This window comes from Pelodiscus sinensis, chromosome 3, assembly GCF_049634645.1.
Source record: "Pelodiscus sinensis isolate JC-2024 chromosome 3, ASM4963464v1, whole genome shotgun sequence".
Lineage (NCBI taxonomy): Eukaryota > Metazoa > Chordata > Testudines > Trionychidae > Pelodiscus > Pelodiscus sinensis.
Window position 1 is genome coordinate 114,495,165 of NC_134713.1, and position 25,960 is coordinate 114,521,124.

Below are 25,960 nucleotides of genomic sequence, written 5' to 3' on the forward strand. Positions count from 1 at the left end.
TTTACCACACGGTGCTGTTCGATAACCAAAATAGTATACTATTATATGATAATTCCTGGCAAATGTTAACTTGTCTAATAATCACTAAAATATTTCTCACATCTCATTTGCTCTCGGTCTTCCTCCCAATCCTCTCTCAATGCACTCATCTCTCTTGCTCAGCTCCACACAGTGTTTCTGTCTTCCTGTTCACCTAAGACCTCTGTTTTTATCCTTCAATTACCTTCCTAAAACCCACTTCTTCCAGAAATCTTCCCTACTTTTTTCGTATCTGTAATTTCCACTTGTGTTCTTTTGTCTCACCTTTGTCTTGTCTCTATGGGTATGTCTACACAGCAAAGTTATTTCAAAAGAACAGCCGTTATTTCAAAATAACTTTCCTAGCATCTACACAGCCAAACCGCTATTTTGAAATTAAATCAAAACTGCGGAGTGCTTATTTCAAATTTGGTAAACCTCATTCCATGAGGAATAATGCCAAATTTGAAATAGCTAAATCGAAATAAGCGCAGTATAGATGCTTATTTCGAAATAGGGGGCCTCCAGCCCTTCCCAGGGTGCCCTGGTGGCCACTCTGGGCAAAACCAGGAAAACTCCTCTCCCTCCCCCCTTCCCCGGAGTCCTTAAAGGCAGTTTGAGGCAGCTCCCACTCCCGGGGATAGCAGGACATTCCGAACATGGCCTGTGTGCAAGCACATTGGCTCTGATGGTGCAGGGAATGGTCACCCTCACCTTCCAGAAGGGAACTGGGCTTCAACCACTGTGTCCCCAGGGATAACTGACGACTTCTCTTGTTTCTCCACAGCCGCACCAGCAGAGCATGCAGGGCTCACCACCCCGCCTGGGTCATGCTCCTGCACCCGAGGGCTCCGCAGGCCTACCTGTGCAGTGGAGGGGTACCAACAGCAGTACCTGGGGACACTGCGAGCCCTGCACTGCATCCTCCAGCACTGAGTGCAAGAAGACTTGCAGCTCTGGCGGGAGCAGCTTGCCCAGGGCCGTGCCATTTGCCAGCACCTGCAGACCCAGCGCCTACTGCCTCCCCAGCTACCGCTCCTCCTCCATCTCCTCTACACCCTCCATCCCCTCCCTAACCCCCCAGGGAAGCCAGGGCCCCCGCACTCATGGAGCTGGGAGACAGTTGGCCCCACGCGACCCCCCAACTATGAGCCCTGAGCTTCCCCTCCCACTTCTTACTCTTGCTTCCCCCTTCCAGCTCCCTCCTCCCAGGTTTCTACCTCCCCTCTGCCACCCTCTCTCTCCCTTCTCCCACCTCCTTTCCCCAGTCTCACCAGAGTTTCATTACCCCCCCTCATTTTGTTAAATAAAGAGAGTTTGTATATATGAAATATGTGTATTTTATTTTACGCCAGGAAGGGGGTTAGGGAGGGGTAAGTGGAAGGACATGAGGGAGGAATGAGGCACAAGCCCCCAGTGGGGCAGACCAGGGAGACTGTTAGTGCTCCTCAGCATGGAAGCTCTCCTGCAGGGCCTCCTGGATACTGACAGCCCCCCGATGGACCTCCCGGATGGCAGCCTGCAGAAAGTGCAGTCAGCCTCACAGCAACGTGTCCAAGAGAAGCACCAGAGCACCCAGGAACAGCTCTGGCTCCATGTTGCAGAGTTCTGTGATGTCTTGAGTGAGGGCAACCAGAGCACGCCGAGACAAAAATGTTTTGCTGTCCCTCATCGAGGCAGACAAGCAAGCAGGGAAACCTGAGAACTGGCTCTCCGGGGGCAGGAGGGGAGGGGGCTTTAAGCACAGACCTCTGTTAGCGTCAGGCAGCAGCCCCACACAGTAAGTCCTGACCTGGTACCCTGCTGGAACTGGTTCCAGCCAGCCTTAAATGTGATTCAGAGTCCACTCAGTATGGACGTGCTATTTCAAAATAGCAAAATGCTATTTCGAAATGCATTTTGTGTGTGGATGCGTTATTTCGAAATATCTTATTTCGAATTAACTATTTTGAAATAAGATATTTCAAAATAATGCTGTAGTGTAAATGAGATTGTAACCACATTAGTGTCAGGGAGCATTTTTTAGTCTATGTTTCTCAAGATCCAAATAAGTTATAAAGTTATTTTTTATCAATATTAACATTCATCAAGCGCATCCATCTAGAAGAACTTTTCCATATTCTGTATTTTCTAGTGCTCTTGCCAAACCAATTGGTACATGTCTCCAGGGACCAGTCTTTCATTAGATTTTTGGAAGGTGATTCTACATAAAATGGACCTCAGTATCAGTAAGACCAAAAGGAAGATGTCATTGATTAGCAAGATAGTAGACAGCTGCTCAGAATTGACAACTGTATTGAAAATCTTTATATTCAAATACAGTTTCTTCTTGATTAAAAGTCCTTTTAATGTATCAGATCTTTATGTTGCTGGAGTGAACAAATCAAATGGAGTTTTATTTTAGAAAAAAAAATGGAAGTAAGGAGATAACACGGCATACAATAAAAAGACCAAGTTCAAAAATAGCTATTTTGTGCTTTTTGGATATTTCTGTATGCCTTTATTTTATTTCAAATGTCTGCTTCAATTGCTTGTTTTCTTGAAGTGGGTGTTAGTAAAACATGTTCCAATACTATGTCTTCTTTCTATATAATGTCCAATAGATCTGAAAAAACTATTGGAGATGGTTAGTTTTTGCACTATGACTCCTAAAGAACACTATAAACCAAAAGGAAAGGGTTTTTGAAAAATATATTCTACTGAAGAGCATTAAACCCAAAAGAGTCTTCAAACATTTTCCTTTTAATTTCTCATCAATTATCTCAGGGCAAGTGCAGTGCGCATGAGGTTCACTGGCAAACTGGGAACACCAAAGCTTAGGGGGAACATCAATATAATTTCTAGCTCTCTCATGTGTTACTGGAAGTAGCACATGATATAAATAATCTGCTCTTTGCAGATTTCTACTGTTTTGTGTGGAATGCTTTGAGAGGATTACTTTTTTCTGCCCTCCATAGTACAGAATCCCTAATGCAGTGTAGCCTCATCAATTACAGTAACTTTCTATTCTTCGGCTCTTCCAACTCACTTAACTGACTTGAAAAATGAACCATAGACAGATGAAATGACCAAACATGTATACAAAAAGCCATAAAAACCTAGTATGATCAAAGGAAATAAGGCAAAAGCACTCAGCAAATGCCTTTCATCAGAAGCCAAAACACTGGAGTGAGTTCACTTGAAGGCTGGTAAAACAACAGTGAAAAGGTTTCCTACTTCCTTTTTCTAATTAAATTCAGGCCTATATGATGTAGGCCTTAGTATACTTTGGTTTTTGCCTATTGCTGAAGTGGAATAGGAGCCAATTAGTACGCACTTGGCCTAACACTCTATTCTGCTATGTCACTTTTACTTGGTGGTGACTTGGTTGACATCAAAGGTGTTACACTCGCATAAGCCTGGTGGGATAGCATGGAGGATCAGGGCCAATATCTGAGCAAGCAAAAAAGCCAGCATCTGCACAGATGACCTTTTAAAAAATGCTCTAAAATTAACTAAAAATACACAATTGATTGTATTTTTAATGTTCTATCGCATCTCAACTTATGTGTTTCAGTAATTTCCCATGTTACTTTGTTCCCACTTCATGTCATTATTTCATTCAAACTAATATGTGGGTAATTGAATTTGTGAGTGAAAGGTACATTTTAAGATACAAGAATTTATACTGTCAGAACTGCCATTTCCCTTCATTGTAGGATTCTCATTATAAGAATACTTTCAATTAGATCATATAAGAGCAGATATCTTCAAGAGAAGAGCAAACAAGCAAAATAAAAAAATCCAATTTAAATGACAAGCACCATGAATCCTCTGGTTTGCATTGCTACGAACAATACATAGTTTCAATTGCATTTGTTATTAAATAATGATCCCAGCTATTACCAATTTAATTCCCCCAATCTTTACCTTTACTCTGACAGGTTGACAAAATTAGCCTCTGCTTTTTATTCTTATTTAAAATCATTGCTTCATAGAAGCCCCCTGTAAACAGCAGTGGAAAATTCAAATACACTCTTTTAACTTCGATATTACTTAAACTGGAAAAATATAAATTGAATTAGTTTTTAAATTATTATCCACCAAGTAAAGCAAATAAACACTCACAGGCATTGGTCCTTAAAGAGTATCCGAGTATCCACAAATATATATATTTTTAAATATTTAATAGCAAAGCAACATATGAATGTACTGCAAATCATTTAAGCATACATGTAACTTTAATCAGATGAATATTCAAAGAGCACTTGGTATCTTGCAGGATCGAACCCTTATGCGCAACAAATACTATTTTCACTTGCTCACAGTTTATTTCTGAACCAACATTTTTTTAACAGTAGAAAGCACATGCTGTTCATTGAGGGCTAAAGTCCTGGAGCCTTACAATTCCAACTTCCCCGCCGGAAGGAAATATGGGAAATCAATGTTATTCAAAGGAATTTTTCCCACAGAGCAGGTAAAAAATTTTAAGTTGCCAGGTCTTTACCTACTAAGCTTGCAAATACACAATTTTCTAATGCTATTAAAATTGCCAAAAATAACTCTATGCTTGGTAAACAAATAGTGGAATTGGCTGTTTTCTAATGTTCTAAATAAACAGATAGCATATGTGGGCTGAGTACAAACATGAAACATGTTACATATTTTTTGAGAAAAAAACTATAAATGCCTGGAAATGAAGCATAGAATCCACAAAGCTATAATAAATGTCCATTCATTTGTCATGTAATTTTTCCTAGTTCTCTTCCAAACTATTCAACTATTTAGAATAGTGATGTAATAATAAGACCTTTATCCTGCACATGTCATTTCCAGTGAAGAAGCCAGAGTCTGTGACACTGTAATCACTTTTATGGAGCAGACAGTGATGTCAAAGGATTTAGCAACTTCACTGTACTGGTGTTAATTAAATGTTTGATGTTTCAAACGAGCTTCTCATATTCACCATGTTTATATTTATCTGAATAAAGTGGAAGTTAGGGAGAAGGGTATTTGGAAAGCCCATCTTATGGCATAAGTAGTTTTATGAAAATAGAAATAGGAGGTATGAAGACTATAAAGTCACAGGTAATTGACATATAATATGTAGTCATGAAGTACAAAAGCCTATCTTTAAAAATACTGCCTATGTTGAGAGGTCATTTGCCGAAAGCCCAAACAAAGAACGTAATTAGAATATTTTCAAATCTTAATTACAGTCTGCATTTGAAAAATCTTTAAAATCACTTTCAAATTCTGTTTACATCACACAACATCATAACACAGCCAAACTTCAAACTGTTTGAATTCAAAGATTCATCATGCATTTACACAGAATATTTATATAACATGCCTTTTAAAGGCAAGTAAACTGACCAAAATTCCAGACACTAACAGTTTACAGTCTAAGGCCTCAAGCCTGCAATCTGTGTAAGTTTTTGAAGTCAGCAGATTTCCAGATAGGCACAAGGAACATCCAGGAGAACCCAGAATTAACCAAAATTTTTCAAAAATCATGATTAAAACCATCATAAGATTGGCTTAAATATCTTAAGATTCTTTTGATTTGTTTTCTGGTTTTTGAGTCATTAGAGTGAACTTGCTTCACATTTTCATATTTTTATCAGGCACCATGAGGGTTAGAAATTGACTTTATTTCAAATGAAAGCTAATATGTTCATGCAGTCTACTAAATCTAGCAGCTGAGGCTGTAACAAAACCACTACATATCATGACTCAAGAGAGCTGGCAACACTGATAATTTGTCTGCAAGACTGGGTCCTAATCATGCAATATGTCAGCAGAGATGCAACAAAAAGCAGAATGACCAAGAAGTATGTTAGGGCCATGACATTATTTATAGCCCAAATCATAGGGTCCATTTGTGGCCCATGGATCCCTTAACTGAAACCCTGGACAGAGACCATTGTAAGAGGAAAATGTGCATGTGATTACAAATTGAAAAAAATAGTTCCCTGACACTTTCTTTTGAAGAGGAGTGAAGACAAAGTACCCTCTCAAATGGAGTGGGTAGTGAGGACTGAAGCCATAGTCTTTACAGGAGGAGTGAGTGAGCTGGATCTTCCAGGGCACAGAGCACTAGGAAAAGGAACATTTTAAGCTAAAGTCTCACAGAAAGAAAGAGGGGGCACCAGGGAGATGATCTGAAGAGGCCAAGAGGCCTCACTATTTGACATAGGGCTCAGGCCACATTAGCGAAAGTAGGGCATCAAGGAAAGAATCTTTGAGGGGAAGCAAAGACACTAAGGAGTTAGAAGTGAAGAAGGGAAATATTTGGTGGTTGGCCTAAGTCTAGAGATCTGTGGAGGGGGAGTTGGGCTGAGTACATGGGGGCTGACTAGAGGAAGAGCAGGCTGGGAGTTATCAAGAGAAGAGAACAGATGTTTCTTTCCATCAGTGGGGTTGAGGAGGGGAGTTTTCCTTAGCGGATACACTGGAGAAGAAGGCAGAGATGGATATGTTGCTGAGGGATGGGGCCACTAAAGGCAGGACTCAAAAAAAGGAAGTCACCACTCACCTGCTGCAGACCCAGATGATTCTCTGAAAATATAGCAGAGGAGCTGTGACCTGCGTGTTTGGTGTGAGTGCTGATTCGGGAGCCAGTTTTAGATCCTCAATTCAGCTTCTTTACAACGTGGAACTGAAGAGAGGGCAAGAAAGGTAAAATGGCCACTTTAAACTGTCCCTCCCTCGTAACGGAAGATCTTGACATGAAAAGCTGGGCAACAGTGCTTTAGAGATATTTTCTGTGGAGGAAAGGAAATAATATACCTATATTTCTGTTAATTACTTCTTGAAGGAAAGACAAGGGTTGAGAAATAAGTGGATTTGGGGCAGGAATGTGAAGAACAAGATGTAGGAGACAAGGGTGACCAGACAGGGAGCTATTTCCAGAACATTCAGTTACCTTTAAAGTAAGTATGTGTCACAGTTGAGACATGGGCAGCCTAATCTAGTGGTCAGAGCAGGAATCAAGCTGGTCAGATACCAGGATGTCAGAATCTGAGACAGGCCAGAGGGCAAACCAAAAGTTAGGAAAGAGACAGGGTCAGGATACCAGGAGATCAGTGTCAGGCAGTAGAAGTGGTCCTGAGAAGGGAGAATCCAGTTACATGGACAACTTCCTGTTCCTGTGCTTGGGTTAAATAGAGGCTGGGGATCAATCAGGACCTTCAGAGTTCCACTGATCAGATCTCAGGTCTGGAGAACACCGTAAGCTGCTGTTAGCAGGCTGGCAGGTTGGGCCTGCCTCATGCTTAAGAGCCCTGTGGACCTGAATTTAAGATCCCCAGTCCCTGACAGGGTACTAAGACAATCCAGTTGATGTGGAACTCAGCAGAAGTATACGACAGACATTCATCTTGTACACAACCTAAATACTCCTCTATTTAAGTTGCATATCCCAATGGAATTAGAAATGTTCTAATTAAATAACTATTCTGATTATCAGAGGCTTATTAAAATACACATGTATCCCCTACAAGTCACTATGCAGATAACACTCTGTGTGCCATTCAATTAGTCTAGCTATGCTATTTATTTATTATGGAGAAAAATCAATATTACACTGGGTCAATTCCTATGCAATTGTCTCAAATTGTATCTGAGGAAGTGGGTCTGGCCCACGAAAGCTCATCACATAATAAACCATCTTGTTAGTCGTTAAAGTGCTGCATAGTCCTGTCTTTTGTCTCAAATAAAAAGTATTCATGAACACCATTTATGAGGGTGTTCATTATAAAGATATTGTGTCTCTGAGAAAGTATACTAGGGGCTGGTTTAATTTTTAACTGAACAGCATTTAGCGATAACCCCCCCCCCCACACACACAAAAAAAAAACAACAACAGAAAACAGCAACATTGAGGGAGTCTTCTCTCCTATTGCAACAGAAACACAGAAAAGACATATGAAGAACAGAAAAGGAAACAAAACAGACTTTTAAGGTATGTTGTGAACTTGGTTTCTCTTTCAATAATCCTCTTACTGCTCTGCTTTATTATTTAATACCTGTCATGTGCTGAGTTCAGTACAAAGACCAGTAGTGGCACAGCTATGAAACTGTCATGCTATTACAGGCACTCCCCGGGTTACATGGATCTGACTTACATCAGATCCCTACTTACAAACGGGGTGAGGCAACCCCGCACTAGCTGCTTCCCCCCAGCAGACCAGGGACACGCCAAGCTAGCGCTCCCACAGCAGACCAGGGAGACGAGGAGCGGCTTTTCTCAGCAGACACTTCAGCTTGAGAATAAAGGACTGAGGGAAGTGAGGTGTGGGAGACTAAAACTGAGCTCTGGAGAAATGTTTCCCCTACAATATGTACCAGTTCCGACTTACATACAAATTCAACTTAAGAACAAACCTACAGTCCCTATCTTGTACGTAACCCGGGGACTGCCTGTACTTCAGATGCATAGAGTCTATATTGGTTAGCTAGCGAACAGCAGCTATATTTCAAGAAGAGGAAAAAGTGTGTACGTTTCAAGCCATTAGCACAATCTCTTTTGATAACAGATTCATTGAATGAAAGGAAGCCTCTCTCCACCTTCCCCAAGTTCAGTGTCAATAACATTGTCTACCTTTCTCCAACATTTGTGTAGAAGATTGTTTTGGCTGATTGCATGCCACAAAGACGGTCACATAGCAGAAAGTAAGGCTTCTGATGTAAATGGCAAGATTTTAAGAAGATCCCCACATGATTTTGTCTTTCTCAGAATCCTTTTCGAGCCAAAGACATGTGAGGGCTACTTTCAGAATTAGAAGTAGCAAAACATAGTGGCAGATGAGTAACACTTTAGTCAAATGAACCCTTGGAAAGCCAAGAAAGAGAATAAATAAATTAAAATTCCCTTTAGGGTTTCTGCTCTCTAATCCCAATGTAAGGGGACTGTTACCCCTTACTAAAACTCTGTGGGAGTTTTTGGTTTGCCAGCTTGCAGTATCTAAAGGGGAAGAGTTCATGAGACTGACTGACCCCAGAGACAATGAAAAGCAGCCAACACTCCGGCTCAGCCTGATTGACAGGTTGGACAGGCCAGTGAGGACAGTGAGAGGCCAGGCCCCGTCCTCCCTGTGAGCAGGGATTGTTCTGGGTCTCTCTGAGCAAGGAGAGAGCTGAGAGAGCAGAGTAAGCTGTGTGCAGAAGTTGTCCTGCCAAAGGAACAGAGAGCTGAGAGACTGCTAAGAAGAGCAAGCTGTGCTGAGGGGCAGTTTTTGCTGCAGCAGAGCCAGGCATACACAACTCAAGGAGAGCAGACCCTGTGTTGAGCAGCAGACTGGCAGTGCTCAGAGAGCCAAAAGGAACAGAGAAGCAACACAAGGAGCTGGAACTGGCCAAGCAGCACAGCCTGCAGCTGGATGTGGTGAGCACCTGGGACCAGCAAAGTGTGGGGAAAGGATCTGGACTGGGAGAGGGGTCTGGCCACTTCGAGCTTGAGACTGTGTGGTCACTACCAGAGCTAGCGTGTCCAGCCTGTAGTCCCCTGCAGCATATCCAGGGCCTCTAAGAAAGAGACTGTGGACTGTCCTTACACTCTGCAGACTGCTGTTTTGATGTCCCTGTGCTACAGAGCAGGGCTGTATGTTCTCATTTAACCATTCTCATTTTGTCTTATTCTTTTCTCTTTAATCAGTTGTTGTTTAATAAATTGTATTTGCTTTGAACCTTATGAAGTGATCACTCGGCCAAGTAGGCCTGCAGTGTGAAGAGAGCATCTCGGAGTGGGGACACCCTAACTCCTGCCCCTAGTGACTACAAGGTCAGGGATTAAGCCCCAGGAAACCTGGGCCCAGCCTTGTTGGGGTTTCAAGGGCTCTGCTACTCAGGAGAGTGGAGGGGGAGCCCTCAGGATCAGGGAGCCGTGGGGTAAAGGAAGTGGGAGCGGGGACTCAGATCCTTTCGCTGGTTCATTTCACCGGGGTGGTATAGAAGCCAGGAAAGTTCCCCACAATAGCGGGATTATTCCCCCGCTTACACCAAGTTATCTTTATCCTACATTCAAGTCAAGCAACACTCTAAAACCCTTTTGCTGTGTCTAGACTGTCCAGTTTTTCCGGAAAATCAGCCACTTTTGGGGAAAAACTTGCCAGCTGTCTACACTGGCCGCTTGAATTTCCGCAAGAACACTGACGATCTCATGTAAGAAATCAGTGCTTCTTGCGGAAATACTATGCTGCTCCCGTTCAGGCAAAAGTCCCTTTTGCGAAAAAGTTTTGCACAAAAGGGCCAGTGTAGACAGCTCAGATTTGTTTTGCGCAAAGAAAGCACCAATCGCGAAAATGGCGATTGGGGCTTTTTTTGCACAAAAGTGCGTCTCGATTGGCCTGGACGCTTTTCCGCAAAAAGTGCTTTTGTGGAAAAGAGTCCGTGCCAATCAAGACGCTCTTTTCCGAAAATGCTTTTAACGGAAAAGTTTTCCGTTAAAAGCATTTCCGGAAAATCATGCCAGTCTAGACATAGCCTTTGTCTCAGGAAGGAACTACCAAATGTTGTTGATTCCTCCTTTTCTTCATGAAAGAGAAAAATCATAAACCTAGTTTTTTTCCCCATGCTGAAGCAAAACAAAGTCTTAGTTCCTTTTTTGGTCTGGGGAAGTAGAAAAATCCTAAGATGTTTTAAACAGACTCACAATTGCTTTAGGAGTATCCACTCTCTGCAATTTCCCTCATCTTGGCTGTCCAGCCCTTTGAGCACCCAGCAACTAATTTCCTCTTCCTTTATCTGCTTACGATAGTTTTCTGAAAGCATAGCAGGCTCCAGCTGCTCCTCCTGTTGTCATAGGTAGCATCTACGCTACAGTTGCCAATTTTATAATATTTAAAAAATGGACACTCCAGCAGGAGTGACAGAACCTCCGCTGCTTGGCCTTTTCCCCCTGAGGACCTCTCCCTGACCCACCCCTTTTCCCTCAGACCTCATCCCTTCTTCACCTCTTCCCAGAGGCTCTGCTCCTGCCCTGTCCCCGTCCCTCATTTACTCCTCTTTACCCTCCCTATGTTGCTTACTGCGTTCCCCCTCCCCCGCCTGCATGGGTCAAGAGGGACTCACTTCAAGAGTAGAAGCTGGGACCTGCAGCTAGCTGACCCAGGTAGGTGATGGCCCTGGTTGATTAGGCGCTGGGCATGTGATGACTCTGCATCTCTCCATATCCCCCGCCCACTGTAAATGGAGTGTGGACATCTGGTCAGACCTATTGACACCATCAAGTCTCATTTTTGACTGAACTTTCTGTGCTGGGGTGGGTACCCCAGGCTGCTCCAAATCCACCGTAATGGGCTGGAAGGACCGTGACCCTGGCTAACGGTTAACCAGTTAAATGTTAGAATTTTAGTTATTTAACCCATTAACTATTTAAATGGTTATTTATATCCCTAATTCCTGATGTTTTGGGTCGTGTTCTCCAATGGAAAGGTCAGGCAACACTCTTCCCACAAAAAAGCTTTCAGAGAAGCAGGGTGAACAACTTGGTTCAATGGAAGCAGGTAGGTTATTCCCACGTCATAAAATACTTATCTAAGCACAGAGTTCCTGACTTTTTCCTAGAAGGTCTGACCCATGTTTCTTATGAATCTATGTAGCAATGTTGGATACAACTTGTTACTATTAGCATTCAATTTGAGACATACTAAAATCTCTGAGGATTTATATTTTGTAATTATTATACTGCTGACTTGGGTGATTAATCCACTGTTGTCAACCATCTAGGTCCCAAAAGAACAACACTGGCCTACGTTCAGTGAGTCTAAAAATAGCAAAAAATAAAAAGAGAAGCACGCAATTATGTGAATTCTTCTCTTTGTATTTATCACTTTTTTATAACTTTAGTTTCAAGACTTTCATTTTTCATGTCAATAATATAATAGAGTGAACAGTGAGATACAACAAATGTGTGCAGGAAGGAGATATATTTAGGTGTCTAAATAGTGGTATTTTCAAAAACATTCATGCTTGGCTTTGATCCTGTTAAAGTCACTGGGATTATGACCTTCTAAAAATCCCAACCTTCATCTTTACAGTCATCCAACTTCATTGCAATTCAACTAGTATGAGTAGGTGTGCACAAACTGGGAATTCATACCTGTAGCCCATAGTATAGATGTAGTTGAATAGAGTCTTTCATATGCAAAGGTCACCATTACGAGTGTCATTCTTGTACACTGTTAACAATCCCTCAGCATTACAAATTATGGGTCAGATCTGGTGTACATTGGAATACATACATTGAAGTCCATGGTTGTATACAAAGTTGACACCAGCTGAAGATCTAGCACTAAAATTTTATCGCAGTTCTTTGTTCAAAAACTTTTTAGCAAGCCACTTTCCAGCAAAACATTCTCTTTACTTAATGACAAGAGCCCTTTACTTGTATAATATTATATACACCAAGCAATCAACCCAATATTTAAACTGGTATTACTCAGTTTTCAACAATGGTTTAAGGTGAGAAATCACTTTTTGCAATGGTTCACAAGCAAAGTCCATTTCTTAGTCTATAGGGGTATGTCTACACTAGCCCCCTAGTTCGAAGTAGGGAGGCTAATGTAGGCATTCGAAGTTGCAAATCAAGCCCGGGATTTAAATATCTACATGCGTCTACATGCGGTCGGGACCTGGTAGTTCGAATTAAAGCCCCTAAATCAAACTACCTGTTAAACCTCCTTGCAGGAGGAATAACAGGTAGTTTGATTTAGGGCTTTAATTCAAAATACCAGGTCCCTGCTGCGTGTAGACTTGGGCAGTTAGTCCGGACTTGTAAATTTTAAAAATGGCGACCAGCCGGGAAGATGCAAGTCAAGCGCAGGATATTTAAATCCCAGGCTTGATTTGCAACTTCGAATGCCTACATTAGCCTCCCTAATTCGAACTAGGGGGTTAGTGTAGACATACCCTTGGAGATGAAGTTTATATGTAATTTACTCCAGAGGTAAATATTCACCCAATCTACTTTTAAACTTCAGAGTTAAAATATTATTGTCTCCTCATTTATATTGTTGTCAAAGTGTTTTGAGGTCATTTTCATTTATTTTAATCAAGTCCACTGAAGTCAACAGAAAGACTCCTATTCACCAGCTGTGATCAAACCTTTGAAGAGGCTAACAAAGTAAGTTATCGAGAGAGGTTTGAAAAGTCTTGCTCCTTTGGAGAGAAAATCTGTCCTGCCCTGAGATTTCCTAAAGATCAACAGAATGGGAAAAGGTGAATATTTTGCTTGTATGTGCTGTATTTCTGTATTTCATAATAAATTAGGAACAGAAAAGGCACACTGTCTAATGTGCTTGCGCAATAACTCTGCCAAGGGAGTTGTGTCAGAGTATGGAAAAGAGGAAACTCACTGGACTGGTTTTTCCATACTGTATATAGCTTTGGATTCCACTAAAGCACTGTGTAACCCACACACCATCTGGGTGTGGTCCACTGTCCCACATAGTGACACTTAGACCACTTACACAGAGTGAAAGAATTAGTTTAGTCCACAACTTTAGCTGAAAGCCAGCTGGCTTTATAGCTCAGGCTGTAGAGGCTCATGCACAAAGCTCCAGAGGTCTCAGTTTTGGTTCCACCTATCAGTGTTAGAATTGCAAGTTCCTGTTTTTATTCTTCTGATGCTTTAAAGCCAAATTACTAAAATTAACGAATCACTGTAATCATTTCAGTACTAAGTTTCTTCTTTTTTAATCTTTATGATCCTGTATGAACAGGATCGTTTTTTGTATTTTATGTTGTAGGTTGTTTTTAGGTTTTCTTTCTTTCTTTTTTTTGGCTTAGGAAATAAAAAGGAAATGTTTAGAACAGATTTAGACGAACACTATTTATTTAATGTCACTTAAATTACTAAACTATAGAATGCCAGTCTGTCAATGCTTGCTATTTTTGGAAGTCAATATGCTCTGCACTGCTATCTGATGAACTGTCCAAATAGTTCCTCAAAATGTACTGTTTTCTAAAAATTAACAAACTCAATATTGCCTGGTAAAGTGAGACCACTTAATGCAAACTTAGCAGACTACACCATGTGGTGCTGCATTCTCACCTTCCAATTCTACCCTGAAACACACTCATGCAGTTCCTGGTAAAGTCAATGAGCACAGTGCTTACATATCAGTGGTCAAAACAGTGTCAATGCCTTCTATCCACAATGGAAGACTGTAACCAGGACCTTCAACAGCTCTACAAAGTTAATAAACTTGTGTCTACTCCAAGTCATATTTTACTGAGATACTTTGCAGACATGATCCCCTCACAATTGGTTCTGATTTTTACAGTCATCTATTCTTACAGGTACACACATCTTGGCACTAGCAATACAAAAAAAGTAAAAGTAAAACTCAGCACAATATTAACTTTTAACTGGACTATAATGGAGGGGTTCTAACTTCCTTCCCCTGGAACACACAATATCTCTACTGGCTTCACTTGCATAAACTTGTTAGAGTGGAAATCGCATCACAGGAATCTGGGCTGAAAAGAGTTTTGCACTGTTGGTATACTAGGTTTTTAGCTCAATCAGCTCAATTCATGAAAGGTTTTTTCATCTTTTATTCAAAAAGTAGTCAAAATCTCCAAAGCAAACTCTGTTCTTTTGAATTCCCACCTTCATGCTGGCACTGGCCTTTGATGATGATCAGTCCTTTTCAGAAAGCAAGAAAGAGGTCAGGAGCTTTCAGCATGTGGTGAAGACGTTATAGGAGTGGAAATTGTCTTCTCAGAAAAACCCAACTATTGCTGAATAAAAGTCTACACAGGGCAAAAATAACCATCTAAGAATTTCATTTCCAGTTATTGAAGGCCATCTCTTGAAAAGGCTGTCATTTCTGAGTGCCAGAATGAAACAAGGGCAATGTAGAAGGCACTAAAAGGATTTTTAAACAGAAATTAAGCCAACATTCACATAGTAGTTTTTCTACTGTTGTCTTGCTAATAGAAGTATATTATAACACCAGAGATCCAGTGAATCAGATTTTGAATGAATTTTTTTTGTTGCACTTAAAACTTGAATTAAAAAACAGCCCTTCTAGATTGAGAGAGCAAGAGAGCACCGTCTCAGCAATTCATGTAACAATGAAATCCCTCATCACATAAGCACTTTATATTACACCAAATAAGGCTACAGTGCAGACTATGTAATATGAAATAACCCATTTTGCCATCAACAAAATTGTGACCAGGTGCCAAAGAACACACAGATTTCCACCTCTTCTAATTACAAAGCTTGTTGTAAAGGAAATTAATGTGGAATATGAAAAAGGTCATTTACTGTAACAAGTGGAGAAAAGGTCAATGTTTACCAAAAATCTGAAAGTAGAAACCAGATACACATCAATATACATGTCATGCAAAATATTACTTTAAAGAATTACTGTTGGAGACTAGAAAGACATGTAAAATTCAGTGACCCTGAAATAGCAAAGCTTTCTACTGTTGTTACATTTGGATTTTTTTCCCCTGATATGATGTCACTCCATATAAAGCAGTGCATAAAACACATGTAATTCCTTTCTGTCTCAACAACATTGAGTCTTTCACTGAGAGCTTAGGCAAATATTTAGACTACTATATTAGTGGTTCAGTCTAAGTGAAACCAGCCTATGCTACTCTAAACACAAATGCTCATGGACAAAAAGCCCATCCAGCCAAGAGAGAATTGTAATAAGCCACAAATAAGTAATGTCTCACAAAAAAGCTCAAAAATATTTGGACAAAAGACTATGGCTTACTCCTTTCTAAAGAGATCTTATGGCAGATGTACACATCCAGAATATTCCAGGGTGAAGGATTTCTTTGCAAGTGACCTACATTCTTTTTGTGCTGCTGAATTCTTACTTTGTTAGCTATTTATAATATATCCCTTCCTCCTCCCCACCAGCAATATATATATTCACATTAAATTGCTCTCTATGATGGAATCTGGCAATGTTCCACTCTTTGTGAAATGAGGACAGTTTTGCATTTCACCTTAATCAGATCAAATTAGGACAGGTGGTAACCCTGCAGGCAACATAATTATGAAAAATGTCTGTGTTCAATGCAAACTGTCCTTCCAGCCTCCTAGACTAATAGGACATCATAGTCCAATCTTTTTATATTTTACTGGAAGCTCAGAACACAAATGCCAACAAAGGATCAGATTCTTTTCTCATTAATGGCAGTGCAAATCCAGAAAAACTCCACTGAAGACTCCCTGTACTTCTACTGGCATGAGAAGCAGAATTTGTCCCTGAGTGCATAAGCTGATGTGGGTAAAAAATCTAAAATACATATAGTTCAAAAGATATCAAGTCTCTCTTTACTCAGGAATAATTCTAACAACAGTGTGTAAGACATGCTGAGCCTATATTACAGTGAGTCTTGTTTCTGCTATAAAAAACCTGATTAGGCAGCACAGGTTATACCTCTCTAAATTGGGACTCTCTAGTCCGGCAATATCCATGGGTCTGGCAGGACCACAGATTTTCCTGGACCAGAGAGCTCCAGGGCAGGGAGGCCAGGGGTGGCCCGGGACTCTTGGGAAAAGGGAGCTCAGGCAGAGGGCTAAGGTGGCGCAGGGAGTCCTGTGGCCTGGCCGGAAGCCCCATGAGAGGGGGCTCTGACAGCAGGGGGAGCCTTGCAGCAGGGAGCTCAGGCAGCGCCAAGAGCTCTAGTGGTGCAGCCAGGAGTAGAGCAGGTGCTCAGATGGCACAAGGAGTGCCCCAGCAAGGGGATCCAGCAATGCAGCTAGGAGTCCCAGGCCTGAGGGGTCCAGCCAAAGGTACCAGACCACAGAGGTCCAACCTTTAATTAATACTGGAGATAGTGTGGCCGATTTGACAAAGAAAAAGCTTGGAAAGGGATCAGTTCTCCCAAAGGCAGAGAATTAGGGTTTAGGGAACAGTTAGAGTGAGTAGCTGGCTAGGCAGAATTGATATAAGCTGAAAATTGGATGCAAAACTGCATCTACATTAAGGGGAATAATACACCCAGTTTCATTTACAATATTACTCCTCAGAAGACACCCCAAGCATCGCAATAGCAAATGTTATATCAAAGATGCATTCAACAACAAATGCAATATGAGTCTCTGAGAGGCAATTTTTCAGTGTGTCAGAATTATAATATCACTCCACAGAAACAAATTAAGCAGCACAAGCTTGGCTGTTGGGATCACTTTATTAGCAATGCAATGTTATTTCATAAAGAATTCATTGCTTCAGATTTGTCAATAAACATCAAAGATGGCCTATCCATTTTTATGGAGCATGACTTATTATTTGCATATGAAATAAACAAAACGCTAATATCCGGCTCTCATTCTGCAACATGCTTAAAATATTACTGAAAACCTGATCATCTTTACTGCTCACCTAGAGTTGTTCCAGTTTCAGGGGGGGAGAGAGGTTGTTCATGAAGGTGTAACGTTTAACAGGCTTCCCAAAAACATCAGTTAAGGAATACTGAATGTTATCTACCAGATGGATGCATATGTGTTTTGAACACTGGCTGATGTATCCTGGAAAAATTCTGCAAAATATTCTCTTTGCAAACAATTCTGCTTCAGTATCTCATACCATGCACATGCATAACCTTAACTCTCTGTTCATTGTGCACAATCATTACAATCCTGGGCCAAGTTCTTGCTATCAAGTACCTATGGAATAGTGATATATAAAGTGGACTCACCTGCCTACTTCACAGATTCTCAAATTGTTCCTGAAAGGCTGTATCTCTTGCACTGTTACAGCACTCTGATGGCTGCTATAACTTAAGCTGGAATGCAATGACCTCAAGGGGACAAAGAGAGCTAAGGATTGGCATGGTGTTACATGTGGCAATGGCTAAGAACACCTACATCAGCATTATGCCATCAGAGAATCACCCTTGTACTGAGATGGCCAGATTCATGCACTTTTATGGCCAAATTACTCTAGGGCTGCGTCTAGATTGGCATGATTTTCCGCAAATGCTTTTAACGGAAAAGTTTTCCATTAAAAGCATTTTCAGAACAGAGCGTCTAGATTGGCACGGACGCTTTTCCACAAAAGCACTTTTTGCGGAAAAGCGTCTGTGCCAATCTAGACGCGCTTTTCCGCAAAAAAGCCCTGATCGCCATTTTTGCGATTGGTGCTTTTTTGCGGAAAACAAATCTGAGCAAAAGCTTTGCGCAAAAGGGACTTTTGTCTGAATGGGAGCAGAATAGTATTTCCCCAAGAAGCACTGATTTCTTACAGTAGGAAGTCAGTGCTTTTGCAGAAATTCAAGCAGCCATTGTAGACAGCTGGCAAGTTTTTCCAGAAAAGCAGCTGATTTTCCGGAAAAACTGGCCAGTCTAGACACAGCCTAGTAGTGAATCTGAAAGCAGCTGTTCTATCATATTAGAGGACATCACTTCTCAGTCTTTAATTATATAACATACAATTTCTCAGTTAATCCAATATAGTATCATGCAACTTGTATCCCTTTCATAAATACACACGGGGAATATCTTTTAACAGTTTTTGTTTTCCTTCTTTTACTTACAATAAATTCTTTGTCACAGTGGTCCACAGTGGTTGACTATGGTTAGATTTTTAATGGATGTTACCCATCTAATACCCTTAAAATCTAGCCCTCATACTTAAAAAAAAATATTTTGTATACTCCCATTCGTGCATGCTTTTTAAAACCATTTATTTAAAAACTGGAAGTCAGTTCTACTCAGGAATATAGAAAGCACCACACATTCTTGCAATCAAGTATAAAAGTATAATTAGTCAGAAAAAAATTGAAAAGCAATTAGTAAAAGGCACAAAAACTAACAGGAAAACAATTAAGTACATCAGAAGCAGGAAACCTGCCAAACAGTCAGTGGGGCCACTGAATGACTGCGATGCTAATGGAGCTCTCAAGGAAGATAAGGTCATGGAGAAATTAAATCAACTCTTTGCATTGGTCTTCAATGGATGTAGAATAGATTGCCACACCCAAGTCATTCTGTCTTAGGAACTGTCCCAAAATGAGATGTCCATAGAAGAGTTTGGAACAAATTGATAATGAGCCACCGAGACCTGAGGGTATTCACCTAGCAGTCCTGAAGGAACTTAATATGAAACTGCAGAACTATTGACTTTGATTTGTAAACAACCACTTAAGTCAGCCTCTCTACCAGATGACTGGAGGATAGCTAATGTAACACTGATTTTGAAAGGGAAAAAAAAAAGGCTCCAGAGGTGATCCTGGCAATTACAGTCCGATAATCATAACTTCAGTTCCAGGCAAATTGGGTAAAATTATATTAAAGAACAGAATTATCAAACACACAGATGAACATGTGTTGGAAAATAGTTAACATAGTTTTTGAAAAGGGAAATCATGCCTCACCAACCTATTAGCATTCTTTGAGATCAACAAGCATATGAGCAAGGGTGATCCAGCTGACATAAAGTGCTTGGACTTTCAGAAATCTTTTGACCAAGTGTAACTTACACATCTGCTGGGTGTGGGTGTACTGTTCCATGTACTGGCATTGACACTACTTTAAGAGAGAATTATGAGGCTGCTTTACAGCCTTAGCTAACAGCTAAGCTCTAGGCTCTACGCTCTAGGTTCATTTCTGCCTGCAGATGACCAGTGCCTGTTGGAGTTACACATGTCCCCCAACAAAAGCTCTTAAGTAAGCTGTAATAGGCTAAGAGGGTAAGTCCTTTCATGAATCAGTAGCTACTTAAAAGACAAGAAACAAAGAACAGGAATAAATGATCAGTTTTCACAGTGGAGTAATATAAAATAGCAGGGTCCCCTAAGGAACTGTACTGGGACCAGTACTATTCAACATATTCACAAATTATCTGGAAAAGGGGTGAACAGAGAGGTGGCAAAGTTTACAGATCATACAAAATTACTCATGATAGTTAAGCTGACTTTGAAGAGTTACAAAGGGATCTGACAAAACTGGGTGATGGGGTATCAAAGCTACAGACAAAACACAATGTTGAAAAGTATAAAGTAATACACATTGGTAAACATAAACCCAACTATAAATATAACATGATGGGTCTAAATTAGTTATTACCACTCAAAAACAGATTTTAAAATAACCTACTCAATGAGCAGCGTCAGTCAAAAAAAGCTAATAGAATGTTAGTTACTATTAAGAAAAGGACAGATAATAAAAGAGAGACTACCATAATGCCACAATATAAATTCATGGTACACTTGCACCTGAAATAGTGTGAGTAGTTGAAATGTAAGGTCAGTTGGAAATTCTTCACATTACTCTCCTGCCTTATCTATAGGATTTACTTTCTATTGTAGGTCAGCTCCCTTGCTCTTCTTAACTAAGATTGCCAATTATGATATACTATCCTATATCACAGGAGCTTTGATTCAGACTACAGTAAACTATGTAACAAGATTACAGGACTCCTTTTTAAAGACCAATAATTTAATTTCTAGACAGGAGGCTTAACAGTTAATTTCTAATTCTTTAGTCACTAAGTCATCCAGCATTCAAGAGACTTGCAGGTGACATACAATCATAACTAGCTAATCCAAATCAGTTTGTTAAAAAAAAATCCTCAGATTAAGAAATCAATGATACTTACACACTACAAATTGGTTTCCACTTAACAGGCTCTATTCTGACTAGATTTACACACTTTACATGCAGCATAAATCCTGTTTTGATGTGATTTAGTTTGGATTCAGGGAGAAGTGACTCTCCTGTCTCTTGTCAATGTACTAGACATAGACTGGGCAGCAGAAATCCTATTTTAGTCTGACTGATGCCCTTTGAGGAAAATGAGGGATAAAAGCAGGAACAACTCACGTTTTCTTTATGGCCGTGCTGACAGAATGCTCTGCATGGCCATTTTCATTCTTCTGCTGCCATGGCTAATCATCATTTCCATGAATAAAGCCTGCATATTCCCACCTGTTAATGGTTGCTCCAATGAGAATCATGTGCCATGTTGTCACACATCTGATTGGCTGCTCTCTTGGGGGCTACCTACTGGCCTGCTGTCAAGGGAATACAAATCTCTGGAGTCCATGGTGATTTAAACCCCCCAAAGTCAGAACCAATTCCAGTCATGACCCCAATCTCAGAGATCCTAGGCACACTCTCAAGGCATGGTCCTGCTGTCTTGCACACAATCTCGAGAGCTGGAACCTGCTTTCCAGCTGCCTATTCCCTCTGGGCACTAAATCATATAAAGCACAAGAGTACTGAATATGCAAAACAATAAAAACCTACTTTTATTTCCTTTTTTCAGTTCACCCTGCCCTGTAGAATCCTTGCGTGTAATATGTGTCCATGAAGGCTGACAGGTTGCCCTGCCTCAAGCAAGATGGTGTCTCACCTCTCTGGAAAAACAACGAGGAGTCCTGTGACACCTTAGGCCACATCTCCACATACCATGTCAGGGATCGATCTTCTAGTGTTTGATTTAGCGGGTGTAGGCAGGACCTGAGGGTGACCCTGGTAGGTGCTGGTATGCCTATTACTCACAAAAAGTAAGGGAAGTGGATGGGAGTGTTTGCTCTTGTCAACCTTCTGCTGTAGAGATGGTTCCAAGCTCGGGTTAAGGCATTTTGACTCCAGCTACATTATTTACATAGCTGGAGTTGCATACCTTAACCAACTTGCCAGGTCTAGTATAAACATGGCCTTAGAGTCTAACAGATTTATTATGGTGTAAGCTTTTGTGGGTAAAACCCACTTTATCAGATGAGTTAGTGTGGAAATTACAGAGGCAGGGGTAAATATAAGAACAACAAAAGATGTTACTTGTCAAGTAAAGAATCAGTGTTAATGGAGCTAATCAAGTCACAGTGGATGTGTATCATTCACAGTATTTGATGTGGAGATGTGACTATCAAGAGACTGGAAACTGCCTTTATATTATGTATTGATTTTGCAAATGAACTCCAATTCAGCTGTCCCCCTTTGTAATCGGGTTTTAAAGTTATTGATAAACAGACACAAATCAAACATCAGGTAAGGTAACACAAATAAACCTGCAGGGAAACACTAACCTCCCTGGACTTTTAGTAATGGATTTAAAAGTAACAAAAGACAGGACTATGCAGCACGTTAAAGACTAACAAGATGGTTTATTAGGTGATGAGCTTTCATGGGCCAAACCCACTTCCTCAGATCAATTTGTGGAAGAAAATTGACACAACCATATATACCAAAGTGATACAATAAAAAAAAAGTGAATATGGTTGTGTCAATTTTCTTCCACTATTTGATCTGAGGAAGTGGGTCTGGCCCACGAAAGCTCATCACCTAATAAACCATCTTGTTAGTCTTTAAAGTGCTGCATAGTCCTGTATTTGTTTCAACTAGACCGGACTAACACGGATGCATCTCTATCAGGATTTAAAAGTAGCCATCCTTCAACAACAAAAATGTAAAATGTAACGTTAATGCATATTTTAAAGCAAGGAAAACATATTTTCTCAAGTTGTTATTTAAATTGTTCCTTCAAATACAGAAAAGTCAAGGAAAAAAATTACTGTTCCAGTTTGAAGGGTGTAGAGGATTATCTTCTAATCTTTGGTTGTGGAGGATTATCTCCTAGCCCAGCGTTTCCCAAACTATGGGCCGCGGCCCGGTACCAGACCGTGGGAAAAAAAATACCAGGCCTCAGCATGGCTGCCAGGGTATTCCGGGCTCCCAGAGTGCCCGTGCAGCACCAGGTCCCCCAAACCCTGGGATGGGCTTGGCGGAGGATGCAGCTGGATGTTCCGGGCTCCTGGCAGAGGTGTAGCAAGGGGAGAGCGGAGGGCAGTTTCCCCTGGGCGCCACGCTAGGGGGGCGCCAGGCTGGGCTCTGGGGGTGGGGGTGAGGTGCGGGGCGGTGGGCTCACCTGGGCTGCAGGAGGAGGGAAGTGCCGGGAACCCGGCGTTGGACTCAAGGGGAGGGAGGGGCAGAGAATCAGCTCGGGGGGCTCAGCATGTCTGCACGGTTTGGGGGAAGTTGCAGGGAAACGGAGTTCAGCTGGGCTGCGAGAGTGAAGAGGTGTAGGGTGCTGGGCTGAGCTGGCCTGGGCTGCAGGGGCGGAGGGAAGGTGTGAAGTTCAGAGCTCAGTTTGGCTGCAGGAGGAGAGAGGTGCTGGGAACCGGGGCTAAACTCAAGGAGAGGGAGAGAGCGAGGGACAGGAAATCAGAGCTGGGCTCAGCAGTTCTGTGGAGCTTGGGGGGGAGGTGCAGGGAAACGGGGCTCAGCTGTGCTGTGGGGGAGGCATGCAGGGAACCACTGCGGGGCTCAACTGGGCAGGCTTAGAGAGTAGACGGGCAGCTCAGCTGGGCTGTGAGTGGCTGCAGGGAACTGGTGCTGCACTCCCTTGGATTGTGGGGGATGGTTTGGGGGAGGTGCAGGGAATCAGCGGGGATGGGCAGCTTAGCTGGGCTGCAGGGGATGGAGGTGCAAAGAAGCCTAGAGGGGATGGGGGGGAACCAGGAGCCCTGAAATGACCTCCACTGGTCCAAAACATCCCTCATCTGGGACCAGTCAGGTTCAGAGGGTGCCAGACCAGGGAGGTCCAACTCCTACACAAGTCCCCTGCTTGTACCCTCCAACCCAGCCAGATATCCTACCCCCAATCTGTTCCTGCCTCTCGGAGTCCCAGTGTGGCGCCAGGTCCCCCAAGCCCTTGCCCAGGCTGGGCAGATGATGCAGCCGGATGTTCCGGGCTCCCAGAGTGCCCATGCGGCACCTGGTCCCCCAAGCCCTGGCCCAGGCTGGGCGGAGGATGCAGCCGGGTGAAACAGTGAACATTTATTCATTTTTCATTCTTTTTTTTTATATGCGTTTATATTTTTGGGCTACAAAAAACAGTACTGAAAAAAAACGGGTTCCAACTAAAGTAAAAAGTTTGGGAAACTCTGATCTAGCCAGTTTCTTATCCATCTTACAGTCCATTTATCCAATCCATATTCCCTTAACTTGCTGGCAAGAATATTGTGGGTGACCATATCAAAACCTTTGCTAAAGCTGGCACTGGGGGCTTTGGGAGGACCAGAAACAGCTTATTTGCATATTCATCATTTTCTTAATGAATATTCAAATGAACGTTACTGCTCTTCCTAAAGCCTGTGAATGGATTTACTGGTCCCCATGTCAAAAAGTTTGGGAACCCCTGTCCTAGCCTTTTACCTTCAGACATTGATATTCAAGTGGGCTGCCAGAACACAAACTACTAGGTATCATTTGGACTATCAAATTATATTAAATCAAGTTTCCAAATATCTAAAAGGTAGAATATTATTCTGCATGATCGCCATTGATTCAAAAGAGCTGTGGTTACCATCAATTTAAAAGAGATGTGGTACAAAACTGAGGTGTTATACATTTAATCAACCAAACATCCAACAATTCTAGCAATAATACATCTTTATCGTTTCCATAACTAAAAAAATGTTCTAAGGGCAAACAAAAATATTTTAAATAAAAGAAGAGGTAACAGATTCAATATACGTTTTTTCAGTCTTGTGCGAATACATGCATTTGAACTGAATGTTGTAAGGCAAAGAAGGTTAATGGTAACATTTAAAGACAACAGACATAATCTAAAAAGAAATGTGACACTTTTATGTTTCAAGTTAATACTTTGTTACTCTGATATACAAGAGGGAAAACATAAAAATGGTTAAAATAAGTAGCAAGTATATTGTGCTGTACCTGGATCTGAGAGGTACCCATCTAATTTAGTCCAGTCTAGTACAATCAGTTATATCTTCCACAAGAATCTCTTAGCCTGCATTTCCCAAATGAGCTAGCCTCTATCTTACTATGTATTTTAGAAATGTGCATCTTTCTGACTCTGTCCGTCTGTGAGCCCATTTATTCAAGAACTCCTCCTAAACGGAAAGAGCTAGGGCCACCAAATTTGGTATGCAGCTTACTCTTATCATAACTTAATGCAAGGTAAGGGAATAGTTGTGCCAGAACAATGGGATGTGCCTGGAATTCAATTGATTCTCATTAAATGGAAAGGGGGGAGCCTGGTAGGAGGGAGTTATACTACAGAATATCCACAGGGGGGGCTGCAAGGGGCCAGAGATGGAGACCAGGAAGGCTAGAATCCCATTGGATTAGCAAGGAGCATGAGTGGAGAAAGGGACAGCTATCTACTATATATTTCAGAAAGTTTATCTGTTTGTGTGTCTATCACCTAGCTGGGGGACATGCACTCCAGCCCTGGCTGTGTCCACTTACAGCAGCCATGAATAGCCACTTTTTACCTGGCCCCAAGCCACTGTAGCAAGAGAGGGCTGTGGCTTGTCCTCTTTCCCCAGGGCCACCTGAGTACTGAACCGATCAGCGCCAGTCCCACCCCATAACAACGATTTAAATAAGGAAAAACAAAACTTATTTGAGTTAAAGGCTCAAGCAATACTGGGTAAATCTTCTAGTTACTAGATAATAGGCACAGCAATATTTCAACAAACTGCGCATTAGAATGAGTTTCTTTACTGTGTTAGATATTAATTTCTATGCCTGTATTAATTTTTTTTATACACACAGCCAATCGTCCAACCAAATAGGTGAAAAGCTAAATAACTTCACAGCTATGTCTCAGTATTCAGTTTATAGTAGCTGCAAAAATAATAGCTATGACAATGTTGTAGACCTGCTGCTATTAACCTCATTGTTTGTTAGAAAATGGTGGGAAAATAATCTTTCAAAAGTCAGCAAGATCAAATAAAACTTAGGTTGCAGCCTAAACAGTACAGACTTCATGTAGCACACTGGTCTTTTGGCACAATTTGGGATGTGCTGTGAGTTCCAGATCTCCAGGATGACTAAAATAAGTAAACCCTTCCCCACTACATTGCTCACAGAAATATGCAAAGGAAACTTGTCTCTGGTGAAAACAGAGAAAGCAGGAGGTCATTGTACTGAGTGGTACATCAAATATCAGTTCTAGCTTGTTTGCTCTGTGCTCCTGGCATTAGGTACCTCCCATGCCTTGAAATA

At 41.5% G+C, this 25,960-nt stretch overlaps 1 protein-coding gene across 4 annotated transcripts in view; it reads right to left on the reverse strand.

Moving 5' to 3' along the window:
• The window catches only part of PRKN (parkin RBR E3 ubiquitin protein ligase), a 1,191,290-nt gene that overhangs the window by 203,283 nt on the left and 962,047 nt on the right, over positions 1–25,960 (reverse strand). The gene's annotated exons all lie outside the window — the stretch shown is intronic.